This window comes from Haliotis cracherodii, unplaced genomic scaffold (genome assembly GCF_022045235.1).
Source record: "Haliotis cracherodii isolate W230 unplaced genomic scaffold, xgHalCrac1.p SCAF_1, whole genome shotgun sequence".
Taxonomy (NCBI): Eukaryota; Metazoa; Mollusca; class Gastropoda; order Lepetellida; family Haliotidae; genus Haliotis; species Haliotis cracherodii.
The window spans coordinates 80,360,086-80,380,993 of NW_027266264.1; the positions used below are offsets into that span (position 1 = coordinate 80,360,086).

A 20,908-nucleotide genomic window follows, 5' to 3' on the forward strand; every position below is an offset into this window, starting at 1 on the left:
CCTTGTCGTAAAAGGCGACTAACGGGATCGGGTGGTCAGGCTCGCTGACTTGGTTGATGCATGTCATAGATCTCAATTGCGTGGATCGATGCTGATGATATCAATCACTGGATTGTCTTGTCCAGACTCGATTATTTACAGACCGCCGTCATATAGCTGGAATATTGCTGAGTGCGGCGTTATACAACAAACCAACCAACCAACTTTCGAATGTGGGCCCACCTCGAACTTTCGATTAGGCAAACGGAGTTAGCTCCCTTCTCGAACTACCGATAATGCGGTTTCGCGAAAAGTTTTATCAGAAGAGATTTGAATGCTGTCATACCCCAATGGCAAAGAAAATCAATGCTTCCAGGTTTAGGTGTGCAGAATTAAACATGCTGGATCTAAAAGAAAAAAACTTACTGAGTTCATGAGCTGTGTGCAGGTGTCGTATCACATTTTGTTTAGTGGACAGAAGACGTTTGCACAACAAGCACTGAAACTTCGTTTGTCCATCAACGTCCGTTTTCACGTAGGAATGATCTTTGTTTCGCTGCATTTTCGCATTTCTTCTTGTCACTAAGACTATTTAATGAGCGGCATTTCTTGTGTGTACTAAAACGTCTCAGATTTCTTCTTTGTCGACGAAAATGGCGGGCGATGATTGGTAAAAGTTCCTTGCATGGTCAGTAGAGGCATCGCTGGCAGAGCACTTGCAGGATTCCAATCGGAGGCAGTGTAAAGAGTTGTGTCAAAAATATATTTGTCTTCAAAATAAGTCCAATATTTCATTATCAAAAGTATTGAAATAACTCTTGAATATTTATTTAGAAACAACTTGATAAATTATGTCTTTTTAGTTGAAAAAAAATGATAAACGGCAACCGGATGTCAGGGCCAATATTCCAGGTAGAAGTGCACTGGAACCTGGATACGGTACCACGGATCTAATATTACCTAAAGTCTTCTGCGCAACTTCCGGTATATTCAAGTTTTGGCGGTTCCATAGACCAGGCTCTCGACACGACGATATAGATAAAGTATTTCGTATTTTTCACAATTAAAACGCGCCCGAATCTCAAAGAAAGAATGTCTTCGCAACCACAGTACGCAGCTTTGTTGTGGTATCTGGAAGATGCTTTCAGCGTCCAGTCAGTAAGCACAATCACTGTGCCAAGGAGAGAGGCGTGGGAATACCAACAAGGGGACAGGGTCCAGGCAAAACATCGTGGAAAGCTTTTCCCCGCGGAAATTATTCGGGTGTCAGGTATGTAAAACAAACGCACTAGTTTTTATATTCTACTCTATGTACTTGAAATACGGGGTCGAAATTTGGAATTGTAAGCCGTTCAGCATGGCTTTAATAATGGGCCGAATAATGGAATAGGCTAACAAAAAAAAAGGAATAATTTAAACATTTTAGATTCAGCTTAACTTCGGTAAGATGTTTTCACGCATATCATTTATGACGCAATGTCTAGATTTCTGTGAATTTCATTTTTAATCTGTAGGCTGATGATGTTTGGCATGAAGTGTAGAATCATCTAAGAAAACTTACTGTAATTTATATTTTGAAAAATCATTCATCACTTGCTATTTGATATAGAAAATGAAAAAGGTTGCCTACAGGATAGCACTTTTGTTACTGGTGTAAGCCTACATCGTTTCACTATGGATTTTAAATTGTAACCTTGTCAGTTTATATACAAACCCTTTGGTGCCAGTGAAACAATGGCATGCTGTTCATCAGCTGTAACATATTATGTAGGAAATATTTGATCAAGCTGATGTCATAGAAGTAGGGCCTGATTTTAAAGAAATTTCTTGAACTATATCTACTTTTATTTTCTCTTCAAGATGACAAAGTGCAATTGGCAAAGGAGGCGGAAGCAGTTGTAGAGAGAATTAGGAAGGAAAAAGAGGCAAACAACCATGCAGGTGTGTATTCCATTAACATGGTCATTACTTGACATCCTCGAAACTTATCCATTTGTGCTTAAACTTGATAATATTAAAAGATAATAATTTTACAATGATATTTTTAAAAAAAATCAAAATTGTCATTTTTCTTAAAATTAGGCCTTTCAGTAACTAATGTTACTATCATGATATTCATTATGGCAGTATTTTCTTTTAAATTCTTGAAATTCTAACTGATTTCTTCTTTTTTTTCAAGAGAACATTCAGTTGCCTGAATCTTCTGAGGATGTACAAGTGGTACATGTAGAAGTGATTAAGGAGATAAAGAAGACCCAAGTGAAGAAAGGTACATAATATTAATTCAACAATGTTAAATCTACACAATCAGTTCAGTAAAATTTTCAGCATTTTGCAGAAATAATGTAATTTTTTGCTTTAATGTTTCTTGTTTAAATATTTGGACTTTTTTTCTTCTTCAATCCAGTTTAAAAAATTGTTTCTAAACTGTGAAATTATGGTCGCAGATGGTCATCTCGGAATAATACACCTATTACTTCCTTCTAAAGCTTTCCTCTGCCAATCTTCAGTACTATAATCAACAATTTTGCAGATTCGTCAAATAATGTTTTATCACAATCATGTGATGATGCATCTTTGAGCAGTGTTGAGTGATACATGTAATACTTCATATTCAGTGTGATTCTTTATGTTTTGTTTAGTAAAAATATCTGTTCACTGATGATTCTTATGACAGGGATTTATCTAGGATTTTTTACGAAGGGCCCATGGCAGATGAATTGGGAAAAATGTTGTGTTTTAAGTGGGAAGGGGGAGTATTCATGACATGAATTCTTTTCTAGATGTTTTTGTGTGCTTTGGTAGGTGACAGTGTCAAAAGAAAGAGCTGTTTTAGTGAAGCCCAGGAATCAAGCCAGTCACAAGAAGGACAAGAACCTTCAAGAAAGATACCAAGGATTCTTGAGGTTGTACAAATATTACATTGTCATTTAGCCCTTTCTAGCTCACCTGGACCAAAGGTCCGGTGGGCTAATGCCATGGTCTGCTTGTCTGTTGTCGTGTTTAAACAGTTTCTCCGAAACTACTGGGCCAATGGAGCTGGAACTTGGCATGCATGTTCGAGCAATGATGACACCTAGATTTGTTCAAGAGGTTCAGATCCGATTTTCAATATGGCTGCCACAGCAGCCATATTGAAAATCCAAGCTAGGGCATTAGTCTGCTAATTTGGCAGCTACTGAAGTGAAATTTAGTATCTGGGTAGTAAGTAGTTGGGCTAAACATATATCAAATGGTTTCTGTAATTTTGACCTTTGCACTTTGGCCTTGCTCTCAAAATCGCCTACCGTATTCAACATAATAAACACCCTGCTCCAATAAGCAGCCCCTTAAGTACATTTTCTTGGAAGTTTCTGCAGCTATCAAAATGCTATGAAGCTCAAACTTTGCAAGGATGCAACAGTTTAGCCCTATGCTGAATATAATTGCAGTCAGATAATTAAAAGTGGTTGCCAATAGCAACCATATTGAACATATTGGAAAGTCTATTTCTTGCCATTTTTGCAGAAAATAATGTGTAATTTGGTACATGGTTTGTTTGTACTGAGAAGCAACATATATCTGATGTTGTTCGGTGTATTTTGAAATTTTACAATGATTTGGTACTTAGCCGCACTCACAATTTCACATGTATATTGTAATATGGACCCTTTTTTTCTTGGAAAATTCTGCAGTGAAATTGAAACTTTGTAAGGATAATGAAGGCAACAACTTTAAGTCTATACTGCTTATTTTGTTGTTATCTATTTTGTTGTTATCTATTAATTCAAAATGGCCGATACGGCAGCTATATGATTTTGAAAGCTTGCAAAGATGAAGTCAAATTTGTTATGTTTAGTATCATACTACACAGTATTCCAGGTGTCGCTACAATTCCCATGGAACTATTTTTAGATAATTTTCTGGCAAGAATATTTCAAATACACCAGATGTTGCCACTAACTGCAGTTATAAATCAGTCTACGTCTGTAGCTGGCATTAGGTGGGTTCATCGTTGCATCATAATTAATGGGCAATTACACATCACTTGACAGTAAGTTATATTAAGTTCATAATGGATTGGAATAGGGAAGCGGTTTCAATGACTATCTGATATATCATGATATTGTTACATAATGTGACACACAGTCTTATATTCTCTATAATGTGGTCAGTTACTAATTCTTTAATTTAAATAAAATTATTGCAAAGATACCAAGTATCTTATCTTTCCACCTCATTTCTTCTAGATGACAGACTCGCACACACAAGATGCAACAAGTCTTGGAAGTACCCAAGGTGAGTTGAGTCAAAATTATGATGAAATTCAGTATTATTATCAGTCCATGGGCAGCGACTTCAATAAGCACAAGCAGCCAGCAAAACAGATTATTACCTACATGTCATTTCTTGATGAGTTTTAGTTGCCTACTTTTGGAACAAGAGAACCCATTGATAATTAATTAATAAATTATTCTGCTGCCTACTTTTTAACTCTTAAACTTAATGAAACCAGGAGATAAAAGTTACATTATTTTTATCTTTATCTGTAATAGCAACAGTAATTGTCATTGTCGAATTTTGTGCAATAGTCATGATTCCATTTGGTGAGAAGATTTTAATTTAAATTACCCCTGAGACAGTCAGTGGAATGACATCAATATTCAGATATCAGGAGCAATCTAATTGTCCCTCTGATTATAAACTTAGATGTACAGAATATGTATGTAATTTGAAACCATGATTCTGCTTTTTGTAGCTGAATATAACCGCAGCCAAATCATGAAATGTATATAAAATCACATATAATGCACCACTGTGTAAAGTACTGTTAGTGTCTTGCATGCTAAAATTATATTTGGCTAAATGAACTAATAAAACAACACAGTGATTTTGGATAGTAGTGCTGATAGGTTAGCACTGAGATAATTTATTTAAACTCAGCATTCAAAATTTATGTTGGAGACTTTGGTCCTTAACTTATCTTTTATCATTGCAGTTGGTTTAATATCAAAATGTTGCCGAACCTGGTATTACAGTAAACCCTTTGTGTTGTCTGACTCAGTTGTTTACATTGGAATTCATGGATTTTTTTGTTTTCAGGTGTTCAAGGATCTCTGGACATGACAGGAAAATGTTCCAAGTGTAGATATCAATGTCGGTAGGTGAAGCTTTACTATTAAAAGTATTAATTTTGATTTTCATTAACAAACCTGGATAAAAGTATGCATAATTACTAGCAATATAATAGGGATGTCAAATAGTGAATAGATCATGCAGATTTTGAAAAAGAAATGGTCTTCTAAATAGAGTTGTGACGTTAGATCGATATGTATTCGTATCACGATCCAAGAACATGCGATACGATACATCCATACGTTTTCTATTTATCGATATATTTACGATACATTACATTAATTGAATCTACCTGTTTTGATGCGTAATATTTGGTTATAAACTCGTTTTAATTATCCACAATAAAACAGAATTGAGATCTTGTTCATTTTTTCCTACTGATATGAAGTAATGAACATGACAGTAAATGTAAAACAAAAAACAAACTGCATAATTTTGCATATTTGATTTTATTTCTCAACTTACAGGCATGTTCAGCATTGAAATGTGTATCATGATACGTATATAATGGAATCATATCGTAAAGCATGTATCACAATATGTATTGTATCGTGGCAAATGTGTATGTCACAACTACTAGATTCTAAAGCATCCATTGGAAATTGTTCAAAATGTGAGCAAACTTTGTCTCAGAAAGAAAAGAAAAAATGATATGCTAAGTGTTTATCTTATCAGTATTACTTCAAAAGAACAATGTAAGTGAATGAATTTAAATTTTACTTTTCTTGCAATTTTAGTTCTGCTTGTATATTAATTTAGTCCTATTCAAAAATAGGTCACTTTCAATTTATGAAAGAGCAATTAATACTTCACTTGACTATTTTTTAAAGTAAAGTATTAACATGTCTTTCTTTTCAATTACAGGTGCAGAGACATTTCAAGACTAAAGGAAAGGGTGCGACATCTTGAGGAGGCCTTCAAGAAGCTTCAGGCAGAGAAGCAGAAGACATCTGCCCAACTTGTGTCTCCTGTGGCATCGCCAATATCTTCACCCCTAGCTTCGCCACTGGCCAGTCCAGGAGCAAACCTGTCGGCTGTTACACCCTCCCCATGTGAAGCAGGGACCTCACAAGTCAACTCACTGGTGACCAGCATCTCACATTTACCGAAGACAAATGTACAGCTGTGTGTGAAAGAGCTGGCTCATCTTGTCTTCACTGAGGAAGAACTGAGGGACTGCTCTTTGAGTGGGAAAAAGTCCCCACATTCCAAAGAAATTGCTAGACCTCCGTTAGATAATACAAAGGTTGACTCATTTAAGCAAGCTGCAATGAAGCACATGCCAGGTACCGCGTGGAACCAAATAAGGGAAAAATTTCAGAACGTGCAAAAACAGAAAAGAAGTCAAAAATCAAAGTCAACCTAGGCAATTTTTATAAAGAAATTTAGTATGGAGTGACATTTTTAACATTTGGCTATTAAAATAAAGTTAAGATTTTTGGAAACCATTTCACAGTTATTTGTATTGATAAATGTCTCAATAACTATCAACTTTGTAAATATCTGGATCACTCAGAATGTTTTCTTGATTTTTATATTCTCATTTGATAGTAAAGTTGTGAACTTTGCTAAATTTATTTTATATCAATTTTAAATCTAAACTTTGGAATGTGGGGATCGTCAAAATAATCATCTCCCAATGTATTGTGTAATGTACAAGAATATTTTTAAATGCAACACTTTTGTGATATACTTTTCTGTGACATTTTAATGGCCATCAAAACCAAGTTTATGTGACTTAACTTTTCCTTGTGTTCATTGAAATTCCTGCAGTATGATTAGCTGAATTGGTCACGTGTTATTGCATTCATTTCCCAATGAATGTAAAAAAATAAGCCAAGCCCACCGCGGCGCACTTCTTTTATTACTGCAGAATGTCGGGGAATCCCAATATTACAGTCGAGGGAATTCCCTTTCTGCTCAAGTGTATCGTCATGCACAGGACATTGAGCAACTTGCATGCATATTCATTGTCCAAACTACCCTTTGAAACCGAAGGCCGAGAATGAATGAAACAGCAAAATGTGCAAGCTCGCTCGACTGTTTTTTTTCCCGCTCGCCTCAGTTTAACTTTCATGTCTTCGGGTTTCATTTATAACTAGCATTTCTCCATCTGTGTTTTACCGTAATCAGGGAAGGAATGTTTGAATCACACAGTAAATGACCAGTAAATGACCATGTTATTTGAAACTGCCGCCTTCTCTCGGACATATTTCTTCTGGTTCGTTACAGTCTGACTGTTGCAGTTCTTTTTGCCTCTTGCCTTAATTGACAGGTCCAATGAACATTATTTTAATCCCACTCTCCGTTGATTGGCTACTGACTGTAGGCGTGTCAAGTTATGTGCATAAATTAACGATCACATGTTTCATGTCACGCCACTGTATGTATAACTACACCTGGAATGTTTTTCAATGTTGTCATTTTTGTCTGTTTTGATATATGCAACTGTTTTGGGTTAAACTATTGCAGATTAAACTTTTCTAACAATCCGCTACGCGGATTCATACAGTTTGCACATCGGTTTTTCGATTCATACCTCAATGAACCGAAACAAATATACAGTCAATCCTTAATTAGCTCACTTGATGTCAGAGTTTGAAGTACTGCTGACAATATAAATGATTGTATTTTATACCTTTTGTTTGTCTTTTTTAGATGTCTTGAAAGTGCACTTTAAATCATTCTTGGCAAAACCAAGTTGCCACTTGTTTCATCCCTCAACTGGTTAAATTATTGTTAGACACACTTCTTTTTTGAAAATGGTACAGAACTGTGTTTCTTTACAGCTGCAGAGTTCGTGAAAAGTTCAGGAACTCATCATGAAAGTTTCGTGAACTCTTCACGAATAATATTCGTGAAGACTAAATGGCCATTTGACTTCATGAAAAGTTCATGAACTTGTTCATGCATTCGTTCGTGAAAGGTTCATGAACTTATTCACGAACAAATCGTGAACTAGTTCATGAACTTGTTCGTTAACTTAGTTCACGAAAAAGTTCGTGAAGTGAAAAGTGGCCATTTAGTGTTCACGAAAACTTCATGAAAACTTCATGAAAACTGTTCGTGAAGTGTTCACAAAATGTTCGTGAATATTTCATGAAGTATTCATCAAATTTTCAACAGGGATATATCGTGAAATACTGTATGTCATTCCCAGCATCATATAGCAATTCATGGTGTTATGTATTGTATCATAGTGCGTTATGTGAAGTATCACATGTCCCTATATTGTCACACACTAGCAGACTTCAAAATTCACTTAAGTCAACCAGCCGGAGTTTTCCAAATTGTGATGAGGTCAAGTAAAAATTGATGGTAGTCCTAATTGACTAGTAGCATTTGGGGGCCGTAACTCTAAAACAGTTCTTCAATGCTTCATTTTTGCTTCAAATTAGAATTGAACAAAGAAAAAATATGTAAACATACTAGTAGTTAAAGCAAGAGTTAACTACAAACTCTGAGAATTTTATTAATACTGAAATACAATTTACACTTCATCCGGAAATAAACATTCAATGCTACACTGTCATAATTGTAACTTGCCTTATAACAAATATAGGGAACCAACCTCAAATAAGGTTCTTCTTTATAACAACAAAGTTACAGTACTTGCTCTGACCTCAACAGTCACCATCTTAACGTGTGGAGGAGTGCCCACAGGTCAACATCATCATCACTAATACAGGGATGAGTACAGGTTATTTCCAAAACACACTGAAAGTGGGGGGGACTACATGATTTATATACATATTGTAATGGGGTGTACTACAAAAGTGACCCTAAACGAAATCTGTGGATCAGCGTAAAATTCTAATCTTCATCTATACCCACGCAATCCATGAAGATCTGGGATAGAATTGGTCTTCAGCAACCAATGCTTTTCGTAAGAGGCAACTTACAGGATAGACTTGGTTGTTGCATGTCATCGTATCCCAATTCTAAATCAATGGTCATGTCAATCAGTGGATTGAATGGTCCAGACTCGATTATTAACAGATAGCTCTCATACAGTTGGAATATGGCTGAGTGCAGAGATAGACAACAAACAAAGAAACAATGTCCAATCCCATGTGCCTGTCCACATCATGGATGCTACAACAGGTATCCAAGTCAAACTGAGGCAGTTGAATCACTGGTCATAACATCCCATAACACCAACAACAGGAGCTGCCAGGATAGAGTAGCAATGTATACTCTCAGTCAGTTCAAGCTCTCAGACAACCACATCCTTATCTCAGTCAGTTCAAACTCCATGACAACCAAATCCTTATCTCAGTCAGATCAAACTCCATGACAACCAAATCCTTATCTCAGTCAGATCAAACTCTGTGACAACCAAATCCTTATCTCAGTCAGATCAAACTCTGTGACAACCAAATCTTTATTCCAGTCAGTTCAAACTCTGTGACAACCAAATCCTTATCTCAGTCAGATCAAACTCTGAGACAACCAAATCCTTATCTCAGTCAGATCAAACTCTGAGACAACCACATCCTTATCTCAGTCAGTTCAAACTCCATGACTACCAAATCCTTATCTCAGTCAGATCAAACTCTGTGACAACCAAATCTTTATTCCAGTCAGTTCAAACTCCATGACAACCAAATCCTTATCTCAGTCAGATCAAACTCTGTGACAACCAAATCCTTATTCCAGTCAGTTCAAACTCCATGACAACCAAATCCTTATCTCAGTCAGTTCAAACTCCATGACAACCAAATCCTTATCTCAGTCAGATCAAACTCTGTGACAACCAAATCCTTTTCTCAGTCAGATCAAAATCCATGAAAACCTAACCCTTATCTGAGTCAGATCAAACTCTGTGACAACCAAATTCTTATCTCAGTCAGATCAAACTCCATGACAACCAAATCCTTATCTCAGTCAGATCAAACTCTGTGACAACCAAATCCTTATCTCAGTCAGATCAAACTCTGTGACAACCAAATCCTTATCTCAGTCAGATCAAACTCTGTGACAACCAAATCCTTATCTCAGTCAGATCAAACTCTGTGACAACCAAATCCTTATCTCAGTCAGATCAAACTCTGTGACAACTAAATCCTTATCTCAGTCAGTTCAAACTCTGTGACAACCAACCCCTTATCTCTGTCAGCTCAAAGATGTCAACTCATATTATAAAAATGGAGATCTATTCTGACTTGAATCCCCAGAGGACAATATTTTTCTTTACAGCTATTCACTAATATTCCTGCTGTCCTAACACCACTCTCAGTTTTTGCAATCAGATCAAATCACCATCCACGCTGAAGTGTACCACAACACCATGTGTAACCAAACCCTTAGTTACAGCACACACCACAAAACATGACAATAGATCATGGCTAAACATGGTCAAATTATCACATCTAAATTCTGATCTGGCATCAGGCATTAGTCGGTTATCATGGTTATAGGCTTCAGATATTCTCAGGTTTCAGTATTGTCCTTATCTTCTTCATTATTCCTACCCAAACCCCACTAAGTCAAATATTACTTCTACAATGACACACTCAAGTCAAACTTTGCAAGGAAAGGAAATGCATACAAACACATACATATATAATTAACCCATTACAACTGATTACAGACTTCAATGTTATAATTATCTTATCCAACCATATAATTTCCCCGAGGCAAAATGCTTAGATAACACCTGTTTGAATCATGTGAATAGCCTCGGCACCCGATCTCTTTAATTGCATTGTGAGGTATGACACAGAATTGATGACCAACAACACACAGTACCTTTAATATTCAGTCAAGGACCTGAAATATCCTGGCTGGCTCCTCCGATATAGATGTAGTGGCACTGACTCGGATCATATGCCACTGATAGCGCATGAAGGAAGTAATAAGTATATCATGTTTCCTAAAAAAAATGTAGTGCCTCAGAAATACAGACACTTTATACATGCTTGCCATTATTAAAAACAGTTTTGAGCCGTCCTTTTCAGAAGAAGCAATCCAGTTGTAAACAAACCAATTTCAAGTCCTAAAATATTATTCTGAAAAACACTGCCATCTTTGTTCCAATACAAAAAAGAAAGCTGACAATAAGAACTGAAAGATATAAAATACTAAAATACAAAGATGAATGATCTTAATGATGTTATAAGTGGTACAATCAGAACAAAAACACAACCATTTGGGATTACCATTGGTGCTGCTTACCTGGATTACCTCAAAGACAAAGACATTCCATCAGTTCTTCTAAACCATACTATGGTGCCCTGACCAGGTGAATATCCATTGTGAACACACTTTTACCACAAGTGCAGCTAGAGCAGTATTCAGGTGAGAGTTGTACACCCAGCACACCATCACACAATCAATTTGTATTAATTAGCAGCCCCACCATACATAGAAACAGGCACACAAAGGAGACCACAATGACAGTGATAGTGCCAACCTCTACCTGGATCAGCCATTTTGTCACGGCTTGAATAAGTATGTCAGCAAAGATCAATACAGCCCTACTCCACAGTCGACTCGCAGAGGTAGAACTAACCGATAGGTGGAAGAGAAGGAATAAGGTACCCCATGTACTTCTCTACTCCACAATCGACTAGCAGAGGTAGAACCAACCGATTGGTGGCAAAGGAGGCATAGGGTACCCCATGTACATCTCTACTCTACAGGTAGACTAGCAGAGGTAGAACCAACCGATTGGTGACAGAGTAGGGATAGGGTAACCATGTACTTCTCTACTCCACAGTCGACTAGCAGAGGTAGAACCAACCGATTGTTGGCAGAGTAGGGATAGGGTACCCCATGTACATCTCTACTCTACAGGTAGACTAGCAGAGGTAGAACCAACCGATTGGTGACAGAGTAGGGATAGGGTATCCATGTACTTCTCTACTCCACAGTCTACTCACAGAGGTGGAACTAACCGATTGTTGGCAGAGTAGGGATAGGGTACCCCATGTACATCTCTACTCTACAGGTAGACTAGCAGAGGTAGAACCAACCGATTGGTGGCAGAGTAGGGATAGGGTAACCATGTACTTCTCTACTCCACAGTCAACTCACAGAGGTGGAACTAACCGATTGTTGGCAGAGTAGGGATAGGGTATCCATGTCCCGCTCTACTCTCAATGTGGTTTCACCTGTGTAACCGGCAGTCAATTAAACTGAATTAATTAAGATGTTGTGGCTATAAAAAAAATATAGTTGCATACTAGTGATATCGAATAGAGTGCTTTGTAGTAGTGAGATGATACACAGATGCATCACGTTTTTTACTTCTCTTACCTTAAATGCTTTCTTTAAAAACTGTTACACCAAACACTAATGAATAGTGAAACTTAGTAGTGAAAACATAAGTATTTTCATCCATTGCTCCACAGTTGACACTGCTAACTGTATATCGTCCGTGTGCCAGGTGTTTGGCCATCCTGTCTATGAAAAAGAGGCCTTACGCACCACAGATAAGAGCACATGCAAGTGTCATGATATGTATCGGATCATGAGCCAAGTATTGGGATACGTATCGGATCACTGTTAGTGTATCATCTCAACCCTAGTTCTTGGTAGTACCCAGTATTTATGTATTTATGGAGCTGAAACCTCAAACTAAAAATATCATGCTCACTGACTATTGATTTACTATGAATTATTAACATCAGAAGAAAGGAGAATGTTTATCTTGAACAGAGCACAGTGGGGGTGGAAAAAAGTCAATAATGTTGCCACTATGTCAGAGGAAGCTGGGATGCCTGGACCAGACAAACCTGTGACCAACACAGCTCGGCCACACAGAGCTGCAGATCACACTTTAGGGTTGTTCCTGGTTGGGGGGTGATCAGGTCTGGACCAGACAAACCTGTGACCAACAGGGTACGGCCACACAGAGCTATAGATAACACTTCAGTCTTGTGTGATCAGGTCTGGACCAGACAAACCTGTGACCAACAGGGTACGGCCACACAGAGCTATAGATAACACTTCAGTCTTGGGTGATCGGGTCTGGACCAGACAAACCTGTGACCAACAGGGCACGCACACACAGAGCTGTAGATAACACTTCAGTGTTGTTGGGTGATCAGGTCTGGACCAGACAAACCTGTGACCAACAGGGTACGGCCACACAGAGCTATAGACAACACTTCAGTGTTGTTGGGTGATCAGGTCTGGACCAGACAAACCTGTGACCAACAGGGCACGCACACACAGAGCTGTAGATAACACTTCAGTGTTGTTGGGTGATCAGGTCTGGACCAGACAAACCTGTGACCAACAGGGCACGCACACACAGAGCTGTAGATAACACTTCAGTGTTGTTGGGTGATCAGGTCTGGACCAGACAAACCTGTGACCAACAGGGCACGCACACACAGAGCTGTAGATAACACTTCAGTGTTGTTGGGTGATCAGGTCTGGACCAGACAAACCTGTGACCAACAGGGCACGCACACACAGAGCTGTAGGTAACACTTCAGTGTTGGTCAAAAGCACCAGTATCTTAAGAAAAGCAAACCTTGAAGCATGTTACTTCACACTGCCCATGCCACAGGGACTTTAAAAATAAGGGGGAGAGGTGGGGACGGGTGGGGACGGGTGGGGACAGATGGGGACAGGTAGGGAGAGGTTGGGTCAGGTGGGCAGATTGGTCTTAGGACTGTTGCATATTTTGTAACATTTCTTCATGAGCCCCCCTCCTTAATCTCATGAGCCCCCCCCCCTCCCGTATATAAATGACCAGTCCCTTAGGTATTCCTTCCATTTCTGTATGTTCATGGACACTGCCACTAGCACAGCTGATATTTTCCTCAAACTTCAGGGTTAGAAATTGACACTAGTCTTGTACTCCTTGCAAAACTGACCAATAGTTAAGGTATCATAAGGACTAGTAGAAATTTGCCATTTTTAAGGGATTTGCTACATTATGAGTTATCATTATGAGGACTAGTGGAATAAAAAGGTTAGTTTCTACTGCTGAACAGAGACGCAGCCTAACGTGAGCACTAAATTACTTCTTAGAGAATGAGATCATGTCTTGAGGCTGGAACACATATCACAATTTTTAAAAAAACGTAACTAGTTATACAGTACAACCCAAACTCGTCAACATAATGATTACAATATTACCACAATCCAAATATTGATTTCAGAGACAACAAGCAAATAAGACCCTTACAATTTTCTTCCTGATTCTCCTTAACGATACAAATGACTGACATCAAATTTCTGCAACCATGTACACGATATAAGCAGCTGATGATCATGACTGTAACACAACAGCATCCCACATATAGAAATACAAAGTGAAGCCCAGTAACAGGTGTGTGATAACAGGTTTACCTGTGAGCTTGTCCGCCCCGTCCTTGTCATGTGACCAGGCCAAACAGTATTGCCCAATACGGCCGCCCAATACCTGTACCTGATGTGAGATGGAGACGCAGCTGACTGACCTTGTGGTACAAAACAGGAAACTCAGCCCTCTGAGAGCAGTGCAACTTGGTGTTACTCACACCAGCTCTGTCAGTTAGTTTGAGAATGTACTTCCTTGCTCTGTCACTGTGGTTTGGGGGTATTCTATTTTGTATGTAGGGTCTTGTGGGTCCATTTGGTAGACAAAGAATAGATGTCATACTAACATGTTGAATGATGATCAAAAGACTGTATCTTCCATCATGTCCATATCTTTTGTTGCTGCATCATATTGTTTAAAAACATTACAAAACCACTTAGCATTTTCAGAAGGTTTTGCACAGTGTCCTTATAAAGGAAAAGAGAAGGGGGCCCTCTGTGGTCCTTGAGGTCTTTTTCCAGAGCAAACCTTATGTTAATCTTCAACATTGGGGTCATTAAAATAATAGCTTGCCGTAAAAGGCGACAATTCTTGTTGTAAAAGGCGACTAACAGGATCGGGTGGTCGTTGACTTGGTTGATGCATGTCATAGATCCCAATTGCGTGGATCATTGCTCATGATATTAATCACTGGATTGTCTGGTTCAGACTCGATTATTAACAGACCGCCGTCATATAGCTGGAATATTGCTGTGTGCAGCGTAAAACAACCAACCAACCAACATTAAAATAACAATAACCATTGCACTTTTGTACGGGTGACTGCTGTTGCTAGATATTTATTACGTATGGAACACTTCGACCAGTCACTGTTCAGGCTTCATACATTTAACTATTTTGATTGGGAAAATTTATGTTGACATAATGTATCAAAGTATGGTATATATGATATATATATATATCCATTCTCTGTCAACTAAAGTTCCTTTCACAGCACCAATAGCGGTAATCTTATTCTGGTTGCTTTAAAAAATGGCGAGTTGGAACGATCTGTCCCAATCAGTTCACACACAACTTCATGGAAATTAAAGTAAATAATATTGAATAATTTTTTAATTGTGAGTTTGTGATATATGGCTTGGTCACATGACTGCGAAACTAACATTCATAAGCGTATGAATGACGCAATTTGACGTTGATACGTTTATCACGACACTGTATTCATGAAACACTGACGGGTACTTCCATATTCCTGGCGAAAAACCTGGAAATTCCCTTGATTAAATAAATACAAAAGCCTTGTTTGTGATCATTTAGACTGTTTAATCTTGAACTCAGTGTTTAAGCATACATTGAGGATCACACACAAGCACTCTCTGATCACACACAAGCACTCTCTGATCACACACAAGCACTCTCTGATCACACACATACACTCTATGATCACACACACACTCTCTCTGATCACACACATGCACTCTATGATTACACACACACTCTCTCTGATCGCACACACCCTCTCTCTCTAATCACACACATGCACTCTATGATTACACACACACTCTCTCTGATCACACACAAGCACTCTCTGATCACACACATGCACTCTCTGATCACACACACACATTTTCTCATCACACCCACACACACACACCATCACACCCACACACACACACAACCTCTGGTGCCCAATGCATCCCATCTGTAATGACCTTGACATTGATCAACACAAAGACACAGTGATGTAGCTGGACAAGGCAATTGAGTTTAATACCAATCAACAGACTGTAACTAGATCAAGCCCAGTGAATCTGTCACACAATTACACACACAATGCTGGAAGCACAGACAGCATGGGGATACTTCTTGCTGCTTGTAACACGGAGTAAACATTGATTTCTCCTTCTTTGTCATGTCACAATAGCTCTTTGAGATAAAGATCTGATACTGTCAAGCGTTTTCAAACTTTATGGCATTTCAAACAGTAGACAAGTCATAATATAAGAATTCACTCAAGCTGTTGATTGGACAGAGATAATCTCATTGACCTCTGAGAATACATTCTTCCTGGTTTATTAATAGCAACCCACCTGTCGGACACAGAACCTGTTCAGTACAGATCGTACAGGGCAGATAGCCTTATAGGTGAAAGGTGTTATTAGACAATGCTTCATGGATACTGTAGACATCATGTTCGTATTGCAAAATGAAATGTCTGTCTTACAGTTAGACTAACATCTAGTCTCTGAAATTAACATATCGTACAGAAAAAAAAAGTTGTTCAGTTATCTTTATAAAATATAATAAAAAGGAGCCCAGTGACTCTCTTCATCTTCAGATACTGCAGTGATCTAGACTTGCCAAACACTATAGACTTGCATGGGCTGTATTTGATATATATTTGTATCAGGACCTGTAAGACAGACTATCTTACAGTGTAATACAGCATAATACAGTATAAGTATGTTGTGAATGTGGTCTCATGGAATAGAAGTAAAATGTAGTATAATGTAGTAAAATGGACATCTTGATTTGTTTCATACAGCCTCATATATTTCTACACTCATCATCTTCCTGGGTGGACTAGTTTTCACTTTGATCAAACGTTGAACACTAAATAGTTATCCCCATGTCATAAACAATACCTGGCTATAAGATCAATAATCAGAATTATTAACAATTATCGATATGAAAATTGTGTCATTGATAATATCTTACATAAACAATAGTGATGAAATAAAGTTTAAATTTACCAAAACAGACATGTTATTATCACTTGCTAAAGACGGAAAGCAACTGTTTTTGTCATAACTTAAATGTCCACAGAGTGATCCATGCATAAATGTGTCACCATTCACAAGTGGCAGGAAGTGAGTTGATTTCTTTCAGACTGTTTTGCTTTTTTGTGCAAAGATACTTCTCCGATATATATCGATAATTGATCCATATTTAGTTAACGATTATCGATCTCTATGATCTGTATAGATAGCCAGCCCTAATAATAAGTGCATCATCTTTGCTTCAGAATGTCATCAGCAACAAGAACAGGAAGAGTTGCTGGTGACCTGGGCCCTGACATCACTGGGTTCCCTGGGCTGTTTACAATCAGCTACCAATCAAGTGGGACAATAAATAACCGGCCACATTCAATTATTCAAGAGGACAGCACCGCCTCCTCCATCTGCTTCCTCATCATCATATAGTGGTGAATAACCATTTTTTCCATTATTCATAACTTCCAAGCTATACAGTTGCTACTGGAGTGTGGAAAACAGAAGCCTGTTCCTCTTACACTTTCTTCCCTGAAGTCACAACTACTCTCAGTTGTAAACACCCTCGACCCTGTCACAAGTTTGAGTGAGTGAGTGAGTGAGTGAGTGAGTGAGTTGGGTTTAATACTGCTTGGTGTAACCCATGAGAAAGGGTATGCAGTGATTAAAGACAATAGTTATTGGGACATTTTCATGTTTTTAGCAAATTTTGACATTCTTCTATGCCATTACCCAAATTGAAATATATCTTCAGGACATTTTGGGTGGCAATCCTAGAATCCTAGAAAATGAACTGATCTGAAACCCTGGTTTTGTGTATGTACTGTAAACTGGTTCGGATTGGCAGCATATTTCTGCCCAAGCCGTGGTGTTTTGAAACCTTTATAACCTACTGACCTACTGTGCTATGTTCATAAGTCACACTGCAATTCCAAGTCATTAGAAGGTCCATAACAAACGATTGATGCCAAAATACCACAAAACTGCAACCATGGCAACCAGACCCATTAATTCTTCTGGCAAACTCTACCTGTACATGTCTTCATCACAACCTGGCAGGCATGGCCTGCAGCCTCCTGGATGATCAATATTTCACGTCATACATTCAACACTACTTGTTACACTCGTCCCTGATAAAAAGTGCAATTTTTCACTTTTTCCAACCAATACACATGTTAGTTACTTTCACCTTAATTAGCTTAAACAAGATTTTCCTTTTACAAATTCCTTTCAACCTATTCAGATATATCCATTAAGACACCAATATCCTTTACCTTATCTTATCAGGAAGAGCTCTTGTTTATGGCTGACTCAAGCTTGACCCTAAATTAAGCAACGTCCTTCCTTCCGAAATGAGTTCCCACAGCAGAACAATTATCAGATGTTTGAATTTTGAATCAGGAAGTGAACTACATAATATTTCCTTTCAACCATACTAGATGCAATAAACTCCATTTCAATCGCTGACATGTTATCCCTATTCTACAATGCATTGATTGCTGTACACTTAAATAACCATGAAACTAAGTAACAGTGGAGAGAAAGAAATGATCCATTATTTCTTGAGACATTTATCATGTTTATACCATTGTCAACATAATCTCTATATATTTATTTCTTGAACTACATTGTTAATGCACTCATAAGCAGGACCTACAAGCATCAGCCAATGAAACAGAAGCATGGCTGAGACACACTGACTTTATTACCACTGCATAGCAATATCTAAAGTAATATGTACTTCCACTGCAATAGCAGCCAACATGACAGCATGAGTTCACTATAACTCTTCAAGCCTTGAATCATTTACCTTTTCAGATCCATTATAGTACCGCTATTTCATTCACAGTTTGAGTGAGTGAGTGAGTGAGTGAGTGAGTGAGTGAGGTTTTACAATGCTTTTAGAAATATTTCCATGGACAGATAAGACCCTTTCTTAACAAACCAAATTATGGCTGAAATAATGCCGATGTGACATTAAATTTGAACTCACTCACTTGAATTACAGAAAAATATGAAACTATACAACTGTTCATCATAAATGTTTGGACAAAGGCTTGAGTTTCTAAACTCTTAAACTGAAATAAAGGTGTTTTTGTTTCATTTTTCATGTGTCATCGGGGTTTGAAATTAAAGGCCGCAAAATGCGTCTTAATTTATGATTTTGCGTCTATAAATCAAAATATTGACAACATTTTTTGTGTCTTGCTTTTTTCCCGCTTCAAAATCGGTTGAGAAATACCTAAATTCACTGTGATTAACATTATATTTCATGTTACCGGCACTCTCTGCGAGGAGTAGGCTGCCACGAGTGCCTCACACATTTTATGTTGTGGCTTTTTAACAATGTGGTCATACCATGTGATATGATAAAGTGAAAAAACAAACAAGGGAATATCATAAATGTGAATGTTAAAGCTCTACAGCACAAAAGTTTTCATATCACCATGTGCTGACAACTGTAAAAAGTTTCATAGAGAAGTATGCCATCTTATCATACACTCATCTCTGTCATAATCAATACAGAAGTAGGGATAATGGATTTGATAATGAAGTCATTAAATGAAAGTTACCCTCAACCATTATTGAGGCACATACTGACAACATGGTAGAAGGCATGCACAGTTTTCCCTACTATGGAAGATACCTCAAACACAAAATGTTGGCACACAAAAAACTTCATTATGACTTATAGTTATAAGATTCCTTAAACAGGTTAAATAGGTATCAAACTGAATTTTTTGGCATTTAAAAAGAGAATTCATTAATTTCTAAACACAATGCTAAAAGTTCAACAAATAAAAATATATAAATTTCTAAAATTTCTAAATAGCAAAAGGCACCAGTTCACCATGAACCTAACAGACATGCAAAGTTACATGAAAAAATATTGAACGGTTAATGAGTTATGCTCCGGAAACGGACCCTACCTTCACAGAACCTAAGTCCATCTTGTTGCCATGGAAATGCAAAAAATTCTACGACAGATACACCAACATCCCTTCATCTCAAGCTTCCTTACAGCATGGACATCATCAGCGACAGATACACCAACATCCCTTCATCTAAAGCTTCCTTACAGCAAGGACATCATCAGCAACGGATACACCAACATCCGTTCATCTCAAGCTTCCTTACAGCATGGACATCATCACCAACAGATACACCAACATCCCTTCATCTCAAGCTTCCTTATAGCAAGGACATCATCAGCAACAGATACACCAACATCCCTTCATCTAAAGCTTCCTTACAGCAAGGACATCATCAGCAACGGATACACCAACATCCCTTCATCTAAAGCTTCCTTATAGCAAGGACATCATCAGCAACAGATACACCAACATCCCTTCATCTCAAGCTTCCTTACAGCATGGACATCATCAGCAACAGATACACCAACATCCCTTCATCTCAAGCTTCCTTACAGCATGGGCATCATCAGCAACAGATACACCAACATCCCTTCATCTCAAGCTTCCTTACAGCATGGGCATCATCAGCAACAGATACACCAACATCCCTTCATCTCAAGCTTCCTTACAGCATGGGCATCATCAGCAACAGATACACCAACATCCCTTCATCTAAAGCTTCCTTATAGCAAGGACATCATCAGCAACAGATACACCAACATCCCTTCATCTAAAGCTTCCTTACAGCATGGACATCATCAGCAACAGATACACCAACATCCCTTCATCTAAAGCTTCCTTAAAGCAAGGACATCATCAGCAACAGATACACCAACATCCCTTCATCTCAAGCTTCCTTACAGCAAGGA

At 38.0% G+C, this 20,908-nt stretch overlaps 1 protein-coding gene across 5 annotated transcripts in view; it reads right to left on the reverse strand.

The window, feature by feature from the left end:
- LOC139442723 (phospholipid-transporting ATPase ID-like) overlaps positions 1-20,908 on the reverse strand; it is a 141,408-nt gene that overhangs the window by 94,865 nt on the left and 25,635 nt on the right. The window contains exon 1 of one of the 5 annotated variants that reach the window (XM_071223785.1): positions 14,404-14,479. The exons of 3 other annotated variants lie outside the window; for them this stretch is intronic. The gene's annotated coding sequence lies outside the window, so the exon portion shown is untranslated. Of the gene's footprint in view, positions 1-11,271; positions 11,420-14,403; positions 14,480-20,908 lie in introns of those variants that run through there. One more of the 5 variants, XM_071223857.1, reaches the window with a different exon arrangement.